Source organism: Halichoeres trimaculatus, unplaced genomic scaffold (genome assembly GCF_033239565.1).
Source record: "Halichoeres trimaculatus isolate MK-OKI-2021-1 unplaced genomic scaffold, fHalTri1.1 fHalTri1_scaffold_5, whole genome shotgun sequence".
Classification (NCBI taxonomy): Eukaryota; Metazoa; Chordata; class Actinopteri; order Labriformes; family Labridae; genus Halichoeres; species Halichoeres trimaculatus.
Genome location: NW_027437183.1, coordinates 26,277,983 through 26,297,788, shown reverse-complemented (window position 1 = coordinate 26,297,788; position 19,806 = coordinate 26,277,983). Strand labels below are relative to the sequence as shown.

The following is a 19,806-nucleotide window of genomic DNA, read 5'->3' as shown; positions in this document are numbered from 1 at the left end:
AGTATATGTGACATTTTTTGCAATTTATTTATCAATTAAGTCTTTTTTTTGCCCCATTCATTAAAAAAAAAATTGATGAATAAAATGAAATAAAACGATAAAGGTCAAATAAACTAACAAAAAGCTGAGGGGGGTTGCTTTTAATTCCTTTCCTTGTTCAATCAGCACCTATACAACAAAAAGATGTTTCATAGACCATGATGGGAGAATTAAACTTAACTGAATCAGAGCCTTTTCTCTTATAAAATGTTACTTATATCTAAATATTTCATAGAAACTGATTGTTTAGCCACACATTTGGAGATGAAATTTTCACATAGGTTGCCAAATCCTCATGAGTTTACAAAGTACAGTTGTTGAATTTTGTGACCATTGTTCTATTAGTGTCTGCAGTTTATGCTTGTACGTTGTCAGTGATACTGATAAATTGTTTCCCACATGCTTGCAGCATAATCTTATTAAAAATAAAGATCATAAGTTTGTTATTTAAAGAGGAGAGAATGGGAAAATATATTCGGGACGTATAATAAAAATTGTTTGAGTCCCTCGGTGATACTCAGCCATTTAAAAGGCTCCTATGGGATTATGAGGGATATTTCCCGGTCTCCTCCTGTCCGGTCCGTGGGCTGGCACTCGCTCCACTTTATGAATGGATGGGTGTGGCACTGCTGCTGTGACGTCACTGCGCTCGCGGACAGACGCTGGCGCGCTGTGGGTGAAGGCTGGTCTACAGTCAGGCATATCTGGGCTCTACCACCGCATGTGAGAGACAACGAGAGAGGGAGAGGGAGAGGGGAGGCGAGGAGAGAAAGAGAGGGAGAGAAACAGCGGCGGCAGCCCACTCCCCAGCGTGGACTAAACTTCTGGCGACACATTTGGTGAGACAGGGGGGACCAGGATTTAAAAAAAAGAGAAAAAGCTTGACCTTTATTTTGGATCAAAGCTATATTTTTGATCACGGGGATGTACTTATGAGGTCAAATAGAGATGATTAGAGATGATATAAGATGAGATGTGACAGATGTGATGGGGACGAGCTGATCAAAATTTGGGGAGTAATCTCCCGTGCATCTGTGATGTACAGTAAATCGTTATTCAAGAAAGAAAAAAAACAGACTAATCCAGCCATGTCGGGACGCTGTGTAAAAACACAGACAGACAAAAGAAAGTGGAGGCAAAGATCCCCTCCTCCATGTGCTCCCTCCTTGTAGGTGTGACAGAAACAACAAAGGGACGTGTGGAGAAAACTCGCATCAGGACCACAAGGCGGACTACAGCCCAGACAGATCGCAGAGCACAATAGCTGCAAACAACAGCATGTCTGCAGGTTTTGCAATATGCAGCAGTCTTCATGTAATTACATTCCTCCCGGCGTCTCTCGGCTACAACAGTCGGGATTGTTTTTCTTCTGTCACTTCTTCACCAAACACGCGTGTTTAGAAACCAAGCCGATAATTTGAGATCGTTTGAGCCCAGACTGAAACAGAGCGTGTGTTTAAAAAAAAATGTGAGTTGTGATTAAGATGTTGTTATCCACACCAGAGGAATGCTCTGAAGTGATCGCATGTGTTTGTGCCTTGCAGTTTAATGGGGAGAAGCAGGAGACGAGCGCGGCTGCCCAGAATAAACTGAAGAGAGGAAAAGCAGTCGACAGAGAGAGAGAGAAAGAGAGAAAGAGAGAAAGAGGAGGGAGAGGGAGAGAGGTGTGAACTGAAAGTGGACGTCGAGCCGAGAGAGAGACCTAAGCTGATTCCAGAGGTGAATGTCTTAAAGGTAGGAGCATTTTCGCACTTAACTCTGTGTTTTACTCCTGATATGAACTGTTTTCTCGCCACAGCACGCGCTACAAAGCAGACCACATGTGGTTAGACAGGCGAGGGGTTGCATAACGGTTCACTTAGTTTGTGTTGTGCTCAGTTTTGGACTTACAGACAAGACTGACGCTGAACTTGAACGCTCTGGTTTCTAAGTTCCGGTTACAGTAAGTGGAGCTTTTCAAGGAAATAAACTTGTGCGGCATCTTCACCAACTCCTCTTCAGATGTCAGTTTTCTCACGTCTGCAAAACCTTTTTGGAACCGTAAAACTTCTTCTGTCTCGTCCTAACTTATCTCCCCACAGATACATTTTAAAGACTCGGAGTGGGTGTGTCACTCTACCTCATTAGAAGATCTGAGACTATGGATAATTAAAACACCGAAGTGCATTAAAGGAGCAGTTTCATGTTTTTAAAAATGTTTTCTCTTATAGGCTCTTATAAAATGTGGAGATTTTAAGGAACATATCTGTTTAATTGTGGAAAATCCAAGGGTAGCACCCAAAACCAAAAAGAATATGATTTTTTTTTTTAAAGTTTATTTTACTTGTTACAATAAATAACATAGTGGCAAATCCAGAATGAAAGAATGAAGCAACTTTCCCTCATAATAAATATGCAACAGGGAACATTAAAAAATCTGCAACAGTATTTTGCCCAATTCTGCTTCTAACCCCTTTAATCAGGTTTCCCTTGGCGATAATCAATCAGTTTGCCAGAGTGTGCTTTGCAAAGTCTAGTTTACTTGGCCTATTTAAACACAGACTCAGATATCTCCACCACCTGCAGCCTGGATGAGAGAGTCCAGCTTCAGGACATAGCTGTAGAGTTGAGTCACAGGGTGTCTGCGGCCGCTGTACTTAATGTATATGTAAGAAACACTCAAAGGCAGAGGCATGGAAGACGGATTAAAAAAAACACCATCCACAAATTAGCCCAACAAGAATGCCCAGAGTGAAATATTTTCCATTTTTTTGTTCCTGTCTCTTCATTTTTTTCCTTCACTAAGGAGGGTGAACAGATGGTGTGTGTGTGTGTGTGTGTGTGTGTGTGTGTGTGTGTGTGTGTGTGTGTGTGTGTGTGTGTGTGTGTGTGTGTGTGTGTGTGTGTGTATGTGTGTGTGGTGGAGGGTAGGGGGGTGGGGGCTGATGGAGCTGACATCAGTTCCTCCGCTCAGTCCCACTCCTCTATGTTTTTCTATCAACTGTGGAATTTGAACCATTCTTCCTTTGGGGTGAGGCCCGTCCCTCCGTCTGAGTAGGTTGAATCCAGAGTTGGCTGCGAGTGTGTGTGTGTGTGTGAGTGTATGTTTATGTGTGTGTGTGTGTGTGGGTAACTGGGGCTTTCCAGTAGAGTTGCACACCAAACATTCCTGGCTGCTGGATGGCCGTCTAGCGGGCCAAGTCCACACACAGCTGGGAGTCATATAAGAAGCTGTGTCTTTGTGTGGGTTGGGGCACATCGCACACACAATGTTGGTCACATGCACACACATGCAGACGCACAGAAACACACACACAAAACAGTCTGGCTGGAGACCACGCCCCTCTTTAACTGTATCGAGACTCATTGTTTGTATGTGCATGCATGTAGTGTATGTATGCAAGACTGGAGAGTTACAGTTATTAAAGTGGATAGGTGTTCCTCATAGAGAATGCATGCATGCACACAATGACACACATCTTTGCACGGCAGCACAGGCGTTCACACATAGAACAGAAAAATACAAACAGAGACTCACAGTCAGCGTACAACAGTCTTCTTCTCTTACCAGCACCACATGATGTTTGTCCTCTTAAGTAAGTTTCGGAAAAAGAGACAGTGTATGGGGGGGTTGTGCTGGGATGGCAACCGAACAGTTTGTTTCTCTCTTATTGGCTGCCTCTTTGGTTGTTTTTAAACAGGGTGTCAGTGAGCAATGAATGTGTATATAGAGCTAGTCAGCAAGGGGGAGGTCAAAAAGAAGATTCAAAAACATTTAAGAGGAAAATTAATTGTTTGAAGGTGAAAAACTGAGAAATTAAAGAGCAAAGAGAGGAGTAAAAAGAAGTGTGGATCCTGAGGAAGAGGGACACGAAGGGGTTGTTGGCTGAGGGCAAATTAGAGCAGAGCAGGCAGGCAGAGGGAGAGAGAGCGGATGTCAGGCGCTAGATTGCATTTGACTGTAAACATGATAAATCAGAGGGCCAAAACACATTGCTTGAACCCTCTTTCACCTCACATTTTTTCCTGCTTCCTCTTTTAAGCTTCAAAGGAAAAAAATAAGAAAGATTTGGAAAGAAGAAATGTAAATAGAAACAGTTAACCCTTTCACTGTCACACTCAGAGCTTAAGAACAAAAAAGGGGTCAACTTCCCTAAGTGAAACCCAGAACTTCAACCACATTCAAAACTCCTTTAAACATCTGTTTCAAGTTCCTCTCATGTGGTAATCCACTGTACTGTGACACTAACCCACACACACTCTCCGTTTTGAGTGTGAGAGTGAGCCTCTGCAGCTGAATTAAAGTGAGCAAACAAATTCTAACACACGTCTGAGTCACTAAACACACACATAAATCTAAAATTAATTCATAAAGTTGCAGTTGAAGCACTTTTTAGGCAGCACTTTCTATATGTTGCTTGTCTACGTCACATTATCTCCTGTACGTGGTTGAACACACTCTACAGTCACAGACAGCTCATGTGTGAGGGAATGAGCGGTGTGTGTCTCTGTGCACGTGTTGACAGACATGGATAAGGAGGTGTTGTGTTGCTGGCGAGGACAGCGCAGGCCGGAGCAGAGCAGGGCCGGAGCAGAGCAGGGCCGGAGGAGGGCGAGAAGAGATAAGAGAGTCAGTTCATTTTGAGGAGGCTGTTTTTGTCCGGTCCGCTCAGACAGCTCTGAGCTGGTCTGAGGCCAGACCCTGACAGGCTGTAAGGTCCAGAGACACAGGATGGCTGCGCTGATAGGGAGGTGTGTTACACAATCTCACTGCTGACAGAAAGTGGGGAAAGAGATCTGGGGCAAAGGTTTGAAAGCTGCAAGAATTCTGTTTTTTTTTTCTAGAGTAGATGATGCATTTACATGGGCATAAATAAACAGAATCAACAGTTTGTTTGTGTCAGCATCCTTCTTGAATCCTCAAAGACTGAAGCCTTTATGGTTGTTTCCAGCCTGTAACATGCGTCACTTCATGTTGCTTATGTTTGGCGTCCCTCTCTGTCACTTTGACACCGTCACCTGTGGGAAACTCTGCCTTGTCACATATTCTGCACTGTGTGACTTCAGAATGACTGATCACGGCAGACATGAGATAGGACGGGGTCAGGGTCAGGTTTGACATTCCAGCAAGATATTTCCTCAAAGAAGTGTCTGTTGCTGATAATGGAAAAAAAAGGACAGGGAGGGCTCAAATATTTTGGGACAGAAATTCTCCATCCACATAAAAGCGCACTTTTTCAACCATTGACTCTTATAAAACACAAACAATAAGTGAACCATTTTTCTGTTTAATTACAACAAATCTGTCCTTTTTTGTCCTTTTCTTTTCTAATTATGTGTGAGTGAGTGTGTCTTCATGTGTGCTCAGAGAAAGACAGCATGTTATGCCACACACACTAAGAGGCACAGCTTGGTTGCTTGGCTGAAGCTCCTCTCTATTTATGTTCCTGTTTGCGTGTGTGTGTGTGTGCGTACGTGTGCTTTTGTGTATCATGGCGGTACGGATGTATTGCTGCAGCAAATATATCTTCCTGTGTATCTTCGTGTGATTATGCATGCATATTTTTGTATGTGTGCGACACTGTATGCAATTTGATGCCTGGGTGTCTCTTTCTTTAGCATCTGCTCCTCTCATTTGTGGCGGAAAGCCGATCCCCTTGGGTGAATTGGCGCTTAAGTCATATGACTTAGGGTATGCCAGCTAGGTATTTGAGTGCGTGTGTGCTGCAACCACAGATTGAATTTTGTACCATAAGTTCTTTGAGGATTTTACAAAGATGGGTATGAGTGTTTATATGCGGCTGGAGAATGGTTTTCTGGGTGTAGCATTTAGGACTTAAGAGGCTGACCCATGCTTTTTTCTTCCCATGTCTGTTTGAGCGCAAACAGTCCCATATGTCTGGCTTCTATGTTGTTCACACGCAGTGGTGATCTCAGGCGTCTTTCTCTCTTTCAGCGCCTGAAAGTCTTGGCAGTCTCCTTATCTTCCTGTTTGTCTTCACGTCTTGTCTTCAAGTTTGTCCACCTGCTCTCTGTAATAACTCATAGCCCATCGCACTCTTCATCAGCTATGGCTGGGACTTGTTTGAGTGGCAGAGGAGGAAGGTGCGATTGTTTGCTTAATGTCATGTGGATGTAACTGCCTTCATGTAATTTTAGCACTGATTGCTTGTGTTAATAAGACACAAATAGATGTAAATCCATTATAATACCATCGTAGACCTCACCCTATTGTGCCCTCTCCACCCTGACAGCGTTACAAAGATAGCTTCAAAAATCCTCCATCACACCCAAACTCATTAGCAAACAAAACCACAGATTCAGACGCAATGACTCACAAAGAGAAGCATCTGAACTCCCTGCACGCCTTTAAATTGATGCAAACACTTTGACACTTGAGCATGCTCTCCGCCTGTTTGTGAGTATGTCTCCTCACTAGTTAGAGCTGCAGGCTTTAAACTAATCTGTAGTGAGAGCAACGCCCAAGGGTGCCATTCCTGCTAATCAGGGTCAGACCAGTTTCAGTGGTGGCCAAAGAACTCAAGAAACCACAGGATTTCCATCTGTAATTGTGTCAGTGTGTGATGTAGTGTAATCGTACACACCCACAGGTTGAGGTGTTTCCCTTTAGGTTTATTTTTACACTCATGCTTTGTTGTCTTTGTGCTCATAATCGCCTACATGCCATTTGATTGAGATTTTTGCAGTTTCAGGAGGCTGATGCAACCAGACTGACACTTCCACACGGTCTCTCTGACTCCCTCTCGCACGCACACACACACATGCACACACATACCAGAGTGGATGAATCAGATGATAACTGATGGTAGTGAGTTGCTGATGAGAGCTCTGTCATCATCTCAGGCAGTGTTTGTCTGTCTCCAGACTCTGTGTTTTGCTGCTCCATTAAAATATGAAATTGACTCATCATAAATGACGTGGTTTGGTTTACAGGTTTCAGCTTGGATTTTATTTAAGCCCGTGTGTAATTCAGAGACTTTTTTCCCTTCATTTGTGGGGGTATTCAATACAACTGGCATCCAAATAGTGATTGCACCCATGAATGCTATTTAGGCATATAAGGCCACACATCAAGTGCAACGGTAGAGCCAAATAAGCTACGCAAAAAGTTAAAAGTTCAACACATACTGTCAATTTTAAACTCAGAGCAAAAGTAAAAAAACCCAAAAAACATAAAATTAAACAAACCAACAAACACACCAACAGATTTTTTTTAAGTTATTCTTCTTGTAATTTTGTCTCTTTTTCGTAATCTTTGTATTTGGAGTGGATTATTACTTTGTATGTCTCATTTGTTGGTCATGGACACCAAACTTTTTGTGGCTTCAGTGATATTTTTACTACTTTTTCTCCTGTGTTTGTCTGGAGATCCTACATGTAACCATGGCTGCATTGTTTACATGTGAACTCAGCTGTTAGCAGCCTGTTGCATGTCAATGCTAACTGGTGTAAGGCCTGATGTCTTCCCACAAGGTGAGGAGAAGGAGGCGAGGACAACGTGCTGGTTCTCAGGTGTGAGCTAAGAAGTGACGACATGGACCTGTCCTTCCATTCATCGTTATTGGGATTACCTCCAATAAGATGGATGAGCTAGCTGTGCTAACACAGCAACATAGAGAATACCAGAGGGCAGTGTAGCATCATGCTAATCACTAACATAGCTAATGGAGCTAACATCAGACACCAACGCCACATTGGAAGAACTTCACCTGCTGTGACTAAAACTATGGGTTGGGACTTAACTACAAGACCGAGCAAGTCTCATCAAACAGAATTTAAAATGGTGTTATGGTATTGGTGTTCCAAGAACACTTGTGAACTGGTTTTGTGAACACCTGATTTTTACTTGAGTCAAAAAAACATGACAATCGTTACTAATTCTTGCAGCAAATTCCACTCCAGGGACAGCCCACAGGTCATATTGTATAATCTGTTTTCTTATAATCTGTTTAAAAAAAAATGGATTCCTGCCTGTTGACACTGTGGCAAAATGTTTTCTGTTTGTGTTTGATATTGGTAAACATTGTGGTTAAAAGGGGCAGGTCCTGAAAGTCAGGACTGGGAGGAGCTGCTGCTAAAATGAAATGTTTATTCTTTATTTCACAATTTTAATTATATAAGAATATATGCGTCATGTTTGTACATTGTGTATTTTCTTGTTTTTATAAGAATTGAGATTACATTGGAGATGATGACTCAGATAATGCTGGGTGATTTAGAGATTAACCATATTCATAAATTTAATCAATACAATTCAAGGGCAACACACAGTAACACACTTTCAGGACTTTCAAGTTTCAACTTGAATCTTCATCTATCTGACAAAAAAAAAAAAAAGAAAACATTTTTGAAAACACGAGGTCATCCAAGGACAAAGAGTTACCTAATGGTCCTACTGTCAAGCTTTGAAAAAAATCTCTCTCTGTTTATCCCTCTCTCTTCCTCTCCAAGGAAAACATCACTCTCATTTCATGGTTAATATTTAATCAATTTAATCAATATCACTCCTATTTTACTTCATGTGCTACTTAATACTGATGCCTTTCTCTTCAGAGGTCATGCTATGCAAAATCATTGACGTTCTGCTTGTTGTTATGCTCCATTACGGCTCTTAGAGTTCACTGTTAAATCGCCTTTTACCCCGCCCTCGATGCACAGATCAATTTCACAGCAGGGAAACTGTGCTCAGTTATCAGCATCAGTAACTTGCACAGGACGTATATGATGTATATATATATATGCAGTTTAGTGTAGGGGTGTGTTTCATCTGGACATTTCTCGAGTCTAGATGAGCTCCATTCACAAGTGGTTGGGATTAGCTGGGATCAACAGTAAAGCAGCATCCAAAAGAGCTTCCATCTCGTTGCCCCTTGCCCTTATTTAAATGATTAAAGCCTGTGTGGCCGTGCTGCAGCTTGGCCAGAGGATGACATGTGGTCACGATGTGCGGTGACTGTTGTACGTCTGTTGTATCATCAGTGCGGAAATAACTGGACACCCGTATAGATTTTTCCGTTTTACTATTTCAGGCTGCCTGTACTCTGCATATCAGCTGTGTGTTCGTGTGTATATGCATGTTTGCTCTTGTTTGATATTCCAGCAAACTGAGACACATTTTGACCTCTGTTTTATTCAGGTAGCAGGAGGAGTATTTTGTTTTTCTGCTGCTGAAGCCGTATCGCTGTGTTTAGAGTTTTTTGAGTTTTCAGCTAAAGGATCCCTTTGCTCATCTACTGGCTAGGAAAATAGTTTGACCTCTAAGGGTTACAAAACCTTCTGCAGGCCTTATTGGATAAACTCAAAACTGCGTTTCTGTTGAGATGAATGCCTTGCTCGTTTTGCTCCATCTGTGAGCAAACAAAACAGGTTTGTTTTTGTTTGTGCAAGTGCAGCACAATATGAGGAACTCTAACAAACAGAGCAGCACAAATGGATAAACAACATGCCGGCTATTTGAAGTACATACAACAAAAGACCTTCCTGTTATGCCTCAGCTCTCCGTTATGTGGTTTATTTGTCTGTCTGTGTCTCAGCCAGTCTGTGATTTTTGCTTTTTACACTCATGTTTCCCCTCCCCATTCATTTCCTCCTCTCTATTTCTGTATGTGTGAAAAACCCTGAGTTAAAATAGAAGCAGACGGATAATAGATTTTCTTTTAGCTTGATACCAATTTAGATACGTAGAATTAGTCATGAGATAAACAAAACATTTTTAGCAAAATTTCGGAATTTATTATTTGACTCCTGTTAAGAACATAGCACAATTTCATCCTGTACCTGGTAAAATATATGCCAATACTAATGTATTGTTTGTTTGATAACATAACACACAGTTTAAAGACCTAAAATAGTGTTCTGATTTTAGGGGATTAGACTGTTAACTGTATATAAACAAGGATGACAATCCCTCCCTCTGTGCAAAAAAATGAAGCCATAATACATTGAATGATCTATAGCAGAGGTCTGCAACCTTTAATTTCAAAAGAGCCATTTTGCCTCAGCTCACCTAGATTAAAGCCATTCTAGAGCCATAAAAACTAATTTTTCTTCACAATTAAGACAAAAGAGAGCATAAAATTCTTAACATAGCAAAAATCTAGTGAATAATTATCAAAAAAATAAGTTTTTTGTGTTTGTTTAAATGAATTTTTTTTATGTTGTACATGTCATAAATTTGCAAATATTTATGAAATTTTAGTAAGTTTCATTAATCAACGTGCAAAATTTGGGAAATATCCCCCCCAAAATTAAATAACTTGCAAAATTTGGGAAATTTCCAAAATAACTTGCAAAATTTGGGAAATTTTCAAAATAACTTGCAAAATTTGGGAAATTTCCAAAAATCTTATAATTTGCAAGTTTTCAAAAGTTTGCAAAGTCTTCAACCGTTTTGAATTCTTTTTCTACATTTGAAAAAATGTCAAAAATTTGCAAAAATTATAAAATAAAATAAATAATTGATAGCTTTATTGCAAGAGGTGATGCATAAATAGTTTAGCAATGTTAACCTATGATTATATTTAGTGTCAATGTTTTAAATCAGCAATAACCTCTGTAATAAAAATACAAATTTGTTAAGAAAGCCACAAGGAGCCACTGCAAAGGATCAAAGAACTGCATGAGGCTCCAGAGCTGCAGGTTGCAGACCCTTGATCTATAATGTCCATTGTATAAAAATCTAGTAACAGACTCAGACATGACAAATGCACAATGTGTGCATTAAGGCTGATGCTGACATTACTCTGCGTGTTCTCACCCAAACCCAGTTTTAACTTAACTAAAAATACAGATTCTCATGTTGTTTAGAGCAGATATTCATAGTTGTGGACAGTTAACAACCCTGGTGCTAGCGTCAGCTATAGTCAAGGTTTCTATTGGCCTCATCTCTTTGCTGCATATCTTTCCCTACTTTTTGCTTCCCACGTTTCCTAACTGTGTTCAGCGATCCTATCCAGTAAATGCAGCCACATCCCACCCAGAAAGAAGATAACCAATCTGTGAATAGTAATGTAAAACCCCCTTTTTTAAAATGAAGTCTCTAATTAAGATTAAGCTCAAGAAACTAAGCACTTACACATAACTATATTTGATCAGCATGATAAAAGCTAACTGTCATTACAGCATGTTTGAGGAAAAAAAAATCATTTTTGACCCAATTCTGACCTGTTTTAATGGAAGAGGCTTTAAGATGTTTATTGCAGACAGTCTGTAGTGTAGGCTTCAATTCTTTTGGCATCACTTCTGGAGAGATGTAGTGCCTACCATGTTTTTATACAGATAATGGTCCAGACTCACCAATGGGATTGCAGGATGCATCAAGATTGTGGGTTAATCACAATTATAAAAGGAAAGGTCAACAGAAAATGAAGCAGGAGTTGATGCTTTCCCCCTTTTTTTTCTTAATGAATTGATTTTTGGTGAAATACAGGACTTCTAATCTTTCTATGAATAAAAATGCGAAAAGTACATCCACTCTGTGTTACCTATGCAGGTCCCACATATTCTACAGTTCAAGAGGTGAACCACCTATGGTATAAAGCACTTTCCAGAGAGTACTGGGTTGATGCACTGACTGTGTGCAGTGTGTTTCTCGGCAGGCCTGCAGCTCTGCTTCTCTGTGCCAGACTGAAGTCCAGCGGTGTTTGTCTTGGCTTCACTCTCTGTTTGATCAGGCTGTTTCAGGAATACTGACTGACCTGTTCTGGGGCCAAATTCATCCCTGTCTTCACAACTTTATTTTTCCTTTTTTGCCCATCTTCTACTCAGGATTACTGTCAAATCTGTCAGAACGTTGCTCAGCATTATCTTGTTTGATACGTTTTTAATGAATCTTTAATCTAGAGACATTGATGTCCCTGTACATGAGTGATGCCTTACATACACCTGATCTATGATTTCCCCATATTTGAGAGGAATAGATGACTTGACTGTCTGATCTCAGTCCAGTGGTCCTGAAGTTGGCTGTGAGAGCCAAATGTGAGAGCATCTCCAGACCTGTCTTAAATTCACGGAGCAGTGTGGAAAAGTGAAATCGAATGATCCAAGGAAATACAATTCTTAGGATCTATCACATGGACATGGTGTTCCCAGTGAGGATAAAGGAAGATCAGCAGGAATTTACACTGTTTGCTGTTGATTTTTATAAGAAAGTCGCTGAAATCATTCAGAAAGATTGCAGCTCTGACAAACATCAACAGATTTTTTGATACAAAGAGATTATATAATTTTTGATAATCTGCAAAGGAGCTTTTGATGGATTAAATTTTAGCATGTCACTTTCATGTTTTTCAGGAAGGTATTCAGATTTTTAAATGTTTAAGGAGCCTTTTACAGACATATCTCAAGACAGTGTCTGTCAAATACACTATGGCCGTGAATAAAGTATTTGAATATTTCATATCGTATAAAATATCGTTTTATGTCTTGCATTTTTGTTTTTTGGTGGCATATGTGGAAACATCTAACTTTCCTTAAAAAGACAGCCATTATGGTGCCCTGAACCGTAAAAAACTAAAACTAGACGAGGTAGGATGACGATGGCAGTGTCCCTAGAGCACTTTGTGTCAGTCTAACAAATAGTGTAAGCTCTTTAACACAGACTGTACAAGTGAGTCTAACATCACTCCATTTATGTTTTCTCTGCTATCACCATATTAAAACAATATATCTAGTTTAAGAAGCTTTAAAGGTAGTCCGTGATAAGCCCCTCCCTGATCCCTTTTCTAGAAGACAAAGAAGTTACAGGGGACTGTGTGTGACAGATTAAATCAATTTTAAACAGACACCGAACCCTCTGTGTATCTGGGGAGTAGGTGTTATAAATCTAATCAGATGTGGCGTAGGAAACATGTTCAGAGGATTACACTTGTTAAACTTGTCAAAGCTACAGTCTGGCAGAGTTGTTTGACATTGTTACGACCTCAGTGAGTCAGAATCCCACATTTATGAAGGGATTCAGTGACTGTTTCTCTCTTCTCAGAGTATTCTTCAGACTCAGTTTCTGTATATGTCCTAAAAGAGCCTTTGAGTGGAGGGAGACGTTCTGCTGGTTTTTGATGATGGGTGTGTGGTACATGGTCTGCATGAAGAGTATGTATGAATGCAGAAATGACAACGACAAAAAACTCTGACATTTATAGACTTTGGGAGCAGAATGCTCTCTACTTTCAAACACTGACCAACCTGGATTCTGGTGCATATTTTCAAAGGAGTATTAATGGACTGCAGTTTTCTGCCGAAAGCCCTAAGCTTGACACGGAAATGTTTTCCCTGTTGGTATCACACGCCAAATTATCTATCAGATCACTCAGTGAAAGGTTTGACTTACGGTGACAAATGTGCAGAATGATTGTCCATTTCCAAAGTTATCCAAATGGGAGTGAGAGGTAGAAACAATGCGTCACCACTCGCTCCCTGTCTGATTCCAGCCCCGTTAACCCAAAATCACTTCTCTCTCTGACTGCATTAATAAGTGAAATTTGGCTTCATCTCAGAGCCAGCTGCTTCTGCATTTGATGTATTTCCAAGGTAAAACCATAGACTGCTTTACAGATGGCGGTAAAGCCTCAGTGATGACAGTCATTGGTTTCTGAAGCAGGGTTTTGAAGCCTGTAGAAGGCGGATGCTGACCCAACATCAGAGAAAGGGGTGCGGTTGAGGTGGGCCTTTCAGTTTCTTGCTAACAGCTACAGTATGCCTGACTGTCAATCAAGTCATCCATTACCTTGATCATGCATAATCTCAATATTCCAAATCTTATGAGTGCAGTGTGTGCTGAAGAAGATATTCTGACCTGCATCATTTTTTAAAAACCAGGCTGTAAATATGCTCTTGGGCTTATTTTAGTGAGTGCATAAGTGATGTCTGGTGCTTTTGGAGCCAACATTTGAATGCATACATAAGGACCTGCAGGTTTGCATTTGGGCATCTCCTCCTCTGCTTCAATTTTTAAGAATGGGAGGTAACACTTGGATAATACCTGCTGATACAGTGTCCCTTGCTAACATTTGGTCTATTGCATCCTCCCTGATCTTGATGTCTGTCTTCAGCCTGATGACCACATCCCTCTTTGAAGTCATATTTGTCTAGGGTTAGGGTTAGGGATAATCCTAACCTTAACCCTAACCCTTGACCAATGCATGTCTCTCAGAGCAGACCCTAACTGACTCAGCACTCATTTTGCAGGCTAACAGAAGTGATAGTTCACATTGCCAGAGGATTGTACACACTATAGCTGCGTTTCCACCAAGCAGACCGGTTTGGTTTGTCTTGGTACGGCGTGCATTTTGTGGCATTTCCACTGACTTATCCCAGGACATATCCCCAAATAACTGAGACGAGCCGTCCCACTTTTTGGGACCCTTTTGTAGGGGTGCCAAACTGAACCCCTCCACTCTCGAGAGGTGGAGCTACAACACTGCTGACCGTTGATTGGTCAAAAGAATCATCACTTTCCCCATAACAGCGGCGGCATTTCTCCTGGTGGCACACAGACTTCTCTGAAACAAAGCTTGATTGCACTTTGTATCAAAGAGCTACATGCCAGTCACAGAGAGGATGAAATGCTGCATGACTTCCATCTGTGCTCTTTGTTTACTGTGTCGTGTTTTTCTTCTTCCTTGTATTTATTAGCGGGGTTAACTGTGTTGCACTGCTTCGGCGTCAGGCTATTGTTTAACAGCTGCGGCTGTCTGCACATTTTTGCGATGGAAACGCAAACGACATCAGGCCTAACTGTACCAAATCGTGCCAAACCGTACTGAACTGAACCGGACTGCTTTGTGGAAACGCAGCTCTTGTACTACATGATTCTTTGTATGAGTCACTCTGACGCTTTTATCTTAACAAAATCTCCTTGAATCAATGAGTGGATTTCTGAAAGTAGACATCATTGCTCTATGTCTGCTCACAATTTTTAAGAAACAGTTTGAAACCCATACATTAAATATCCTTAGATTCCAATTTTCTAATATTGCAACTATTGCTTTAAGAGTATGTGGCTGAAGAGAGACTTAATCAGATTAACCCCACCACTTGACAGCCACAGCTTAAGAGTCACCTCTGCTGACCTGTGTGGCTCCATCCAGCAGAGTGTGTGTGTGTGTGTTTGTGTATCTATGTGTGTGTGTGTGTTTGTATGTGCCTCCAATCGTGTTTTGTAAGAGTATTGATGTGTGCATATTTACTTGTCATGACACCTGATTTACATTTGAATATGAATTTTTGTAGTTATGTGTCTTGTCCAGAACAACACAACAAGCAGGACATGCCTGTGCAGCTTCAGTCCCTTCAAGTAAGAATGCAAGTAGCCTGTTATGACTCCTGACAGCCTGTGCTCTACACACTTTGTCTTTTCACAGAGGATTTGTGCCATTTAGGAATTTAGAGCATCCTTTAGCTTTCAAAACACCTTTTTCAACTTCTCTAACTCCACACACTCTTCTGTTTGAGGCTGTGAAGACGAAACAGGCTCAAAATTACAGGCAGAGACTGTCAACCTGTGAGGAAATAATTCATCCAAACAAAAGGCCAGTAGACTGAACTGAAGAATTTCTCACTTAAGTGTTTCTAACTTTGAGAGGTCTTAACTACGGATAAAGCTACAGGCCTTGCCAGTGAGACTCTGCTCATAAAAAAGCTGAAGTAACTGGACATGAGTGTAATCTAATAGTGGCAGATGTTCTGTTGGTGGTAGTTTGGTGTGCCAGATACCACATGGCTCAGTTTTGGTGATCTGAAGGGACTGTGTCAATGACTGTTTGGAGTATGCTCTGTGTTCTTGTTCTTTCCAGAAACCACTTTTAGAAAGCCAGACACCTCACTGTGAAACATTTAAGTTGGCATTAATATCATAATCAGAGGTCTGTTTATTCTCAGGCAGACAGCAGGCAGTACAACACAAAGAGCCCCTCCATATCCAGCCTACCCCAGCGTACACCCTCAGCTACCCCCCTCCATCCATCCTCAGAGTCCCGTCTGTTCACTCTTTTCAGCTGCCACTTTACATTCCCCACGTATCCCACCATCACAGCCCTTCAACACCAGCATAGACTTGACCTCACCATACATCAGTGCCATGGTCAGTACACACACCATCAGACTCACAGCCAGACCTTCTGTGCTGATGTGGGATTATTATCTGATGGGATTTATGCTCTTAGATCTTCTCCTCTCTTTGTTTGGGATGATGGGGACTATAGACACAGTTGAACGGGTCATAAATCTAAGCATATCTCATTCTGCTTTAGGACTTTATAGCCATACAGATGGGATTGTACTACTTCAGGGATGTTTGAAAAAACACGCGATCGCAAATTAAACTCAGAATCATGATTTTATACAAGTGATCTGCATCTTCTTTGGGTCAATGACAGGTTTTTAAAGCACAGCTGCTGACACGTCCTCACCTTGCGATACAACAGTTACACCCCACATACCCCTTTGACATCAAATTGAAATTCAGTATTTCTCAAACAATGTTTCATCCACTAGTGTTAGGGTCTGTGTCCACTCATCACGCTCTTCTCTGCACTAAACCAACCCATTTCAGGTTTTTCAGCACTCAGCACCATCAGCTTTCAGTTTCAGCCACATGTATTTTTTGCATTCTGTCACTGACATTCATCAACTTTTGGAAAACTTGCCAATACAACTTCTCCATCCCTCACAAAGAGGTTGGACCATAGACTGTATATAGAGTGGACAGCGTGGCTCCGTCATTTATCATTGTACGGTTTTGAAGCAAAAATTCCTCCGTCACAGGTGCAGCCATTGTAGCAGTTGTGCAGTCAGAGTCTGCTCAGTAGAGACGATGAGGGATTCTGGGAGAATCTGAGTGGAGCTGGATGACAAAAATAATGATACATTTTTTCTTTCAAGAGTCTAATCACTTCTTGACTCTACCTCCCGACGTATTTTACAATCCCCCCCAAAAATACACGAGAACGGCAGCTGTCAGTCATCGTTAAACGTTACGTAAAGCCTTGTTTTAAACCTTGTATAACTACTGAAAACGAAGCTTTTCAAAAAAAAAAACAAAAAACTTAAATACAAGGCAGCCAGGTATCTTCAAATCACCACAACATTCGGACATGAGAAACATTTCTGCGAGGAGTATTAAATTTTTTAAGTTTGACCACAGCCCATCTGGAATGGCTGGAAAGCCAGATTTTCTAACCTATACTGCAACCAGTCACCAGGGGGAGCAGTTTTTGTGGAGACCTCACTTTGAGCCGCGCAAGCGGACGTCCATTTTTTTTACAGTCTATGTGTAGGACGTCTTATTTCAAGTCTACGATGATAGAGGTCCTTGTGGGGTAGAAACCAACCAGACTTGTTTTACTCTGGGAAAAAAGAAAACATCAAGCATTCAGAACATTTTTTAAACAGACATCAAGGTTGCTATCAACAAAAGTGGGATAGACTTTGGACAACTCTTACTGTTACTAACAGTAAGAGGGGATGAAACACACTCTGAAGTTGAGGTCGTTGGTGCTGTTAGTAGACATAAACCCTCCCTTTGGGTATTGACAGAAACTTGGCAAGAAGAAGAAGCAAATCGTCCAGCTTTCTTTTATTTTGAACTTTTGAAAACAGACATCTATGTATGGCCAGCTTACAATTTGGATGATGATCTTGGTCTGCAACTTCAATTCTTGGACAACTGGCTTGTTGTTGTTTGGGTTGCTTGCCAAATTATGTGGAAAGAGAGTGCCACCATCTTTTGTTTATATTTATTCTGCCCAGTATAACCCAAATTATCTTGAGAAGCCCTGATATATATATATATATATATATATATATATATATATATATATATATATATATATATATATATATATATATATATATATATTAATTCAAGGTATTAGAGACAATCCACACAAAAGGAAGTTAATTGAACTGAGTTTTTGAAGTTTAAGCAACAGGCTGTGTGTCAGATTTATTAAACACCAGCTAAGAAACTGGCTTGTATACATTAGTTTTAAAGTGATATCCCATGTTTCAGTAAAGTGTTTTTTATTTGTCTATAGTGTTCTGCCTTTATTATTGTGTAATGAGGCAACAACAGGTGGTCACACACAAGCAGTTTTCAGGCTTACTGGAGATAAGACAAACTCCTGATAACTGTGAGTAAATTAACCCCCCCCCCTCTTTTTTTTTTTCTTCTCTGTCTCTTCCTGCACTCTTTCTCAGGCCTTATCAAGTGCTAAATGTTTTTCACTTTAAACTCACACACTGATAACATGATAACATGCACATCACCCAACGCTAAATAGGCCGGCTGTTACAAAACATGCTGTAGTTCATGCCAGGGTGCTGGCTCTGGCAACGAATCATCTCAGATACTTCTACATGTCAAAAAAGGGAGGGAAAGATAGAATTCTGTCAGAGATAATCACAGATATATGTTTTTCTGTACATTTGTGAGTTTTACACTGCAGGAATGTCACTTTCCCACAAGTGCATTTTACTTAACCCTCAATTCCTTCCATCCTTGAACTCTGACCTCTGCATTTTCCCTCCCAGGGGAACATATTTAAATTCTTGTCTTGTTGCATTTTGCCTTGCCTCTTTGCAAAACAAAATCTGTGCCAAATCCCCCTGAAAAAACAAACAGGCTGATGATTTCTCCCAGCACATCCATCCATATCTATGCCTAAATGTGGTGTGTAAAAACCATTTATGCACAAGTGTGTGTGTGTGTGTGTGTGTGTGTGTGTGTGTGTGTGTGTGTGTGTGTGTGTGTGTGTGTGTGTGTGTGTGTGTGTGTGTGTGTGGCTGAAGGTAGAATTTAATCTTTGATACTGTTATCGGTTCCATGGAGCTGGAGGAGTGTTTGGAAGACCCACTGCAGCTCTGACCTACTTGTGTCAATGCACGGGGCTGAGTGTGTGTTGCATATGTGTGTTAGTCTGTGTGTTTATAGGCACTTGGGACAGTGTGTTTGAGGCGATCTCTCTATGGATGCGGGGAGTGTGAGAAGCTGGGTGTTTTGACAGCTTTAGAGCAGTTCCAGTACATTGCTGGGGCAGGGGGTGTGCAGGCCTGCTGGACACTGGGGGTGAGAACGGGGTCAACAAGGAGTGGACTGGAGAGGAGAAGATGAGGGAAGAGTTTCATTTCAAAATGCTCCACAGACATTAAAATGATACATGATATCCATTTTTTTAAGTCTTGAAAGAAGTACACAAACATGAAGAGCAAACAGCCGGACACTGCAAGTAACTCAAGTATAAGCGACACAAAGAATTGAAACAGCCTCAGAGAGAAATTGTTGGATGGAAAAACAACAGAAGGAACTGAATGAAAACAAGAAATAAAACGTGTTCATCAGAGGTTTGTGGTGACGCGTTTCTTCAGTGCATTGATTCCTATTTTATTGTTTACTGTGTTGAGGACCTCATGGATAGCAAACATTGAGCTTTGTTTTAAAAGAGAAAACCTAAAATTAATTACTTAAAACATTGTGAATATTGAATAACACAATAAATCAAGAAACTATTTCTTTATTTTTTTTTACATAACAAATCACATTACAAAAATATATGAGTGTTAACAGATAACTATGGTGAGGTTTAATCTTTTAAATTAAAAACAGATAAATAAATTATACTTGTTTAAAATTTTGATGGTTTCTGATATTCTTTGGGTGTCACATAGGGATGGGTACTTTTAAAGGTACCGACCAAATTCTGTCCGTAGTACTGTGTACCAATTCACTTAAAATCAAACAGTACCATGTTTAGGTACACATGGTCTTGTGAC

General features: G+C 40.7%; 1 protein-coding gene across 2 annotated transcripts in view; it reads left to right on the top strand.

The window, feature by feature from the left end:
* Positions 1–738: 738 nt before the first annotated feature.
* Positions 739–19,806, top strand: part of rhobtb4 (Rho related BTB domain containing 4) — a 51,129-nt gene continuing 32,061 nt past the window's right edge. The window contains exons 1-2 of one of the 2 annotated variants that reach the window (XM_074670885.1): positions 739–878; positions 1,584–1,773. The gene's annotated coding sequence lies outside the window, so the exon portion shown is untranslated. Of the gene's footprint in view, positions 879–955; positions 1,508–1,583; positions 1,774–19,806 lie in introns of those variants that run through there. The other variant, XM_074670886.1, reaches the window with a different exon arrangement.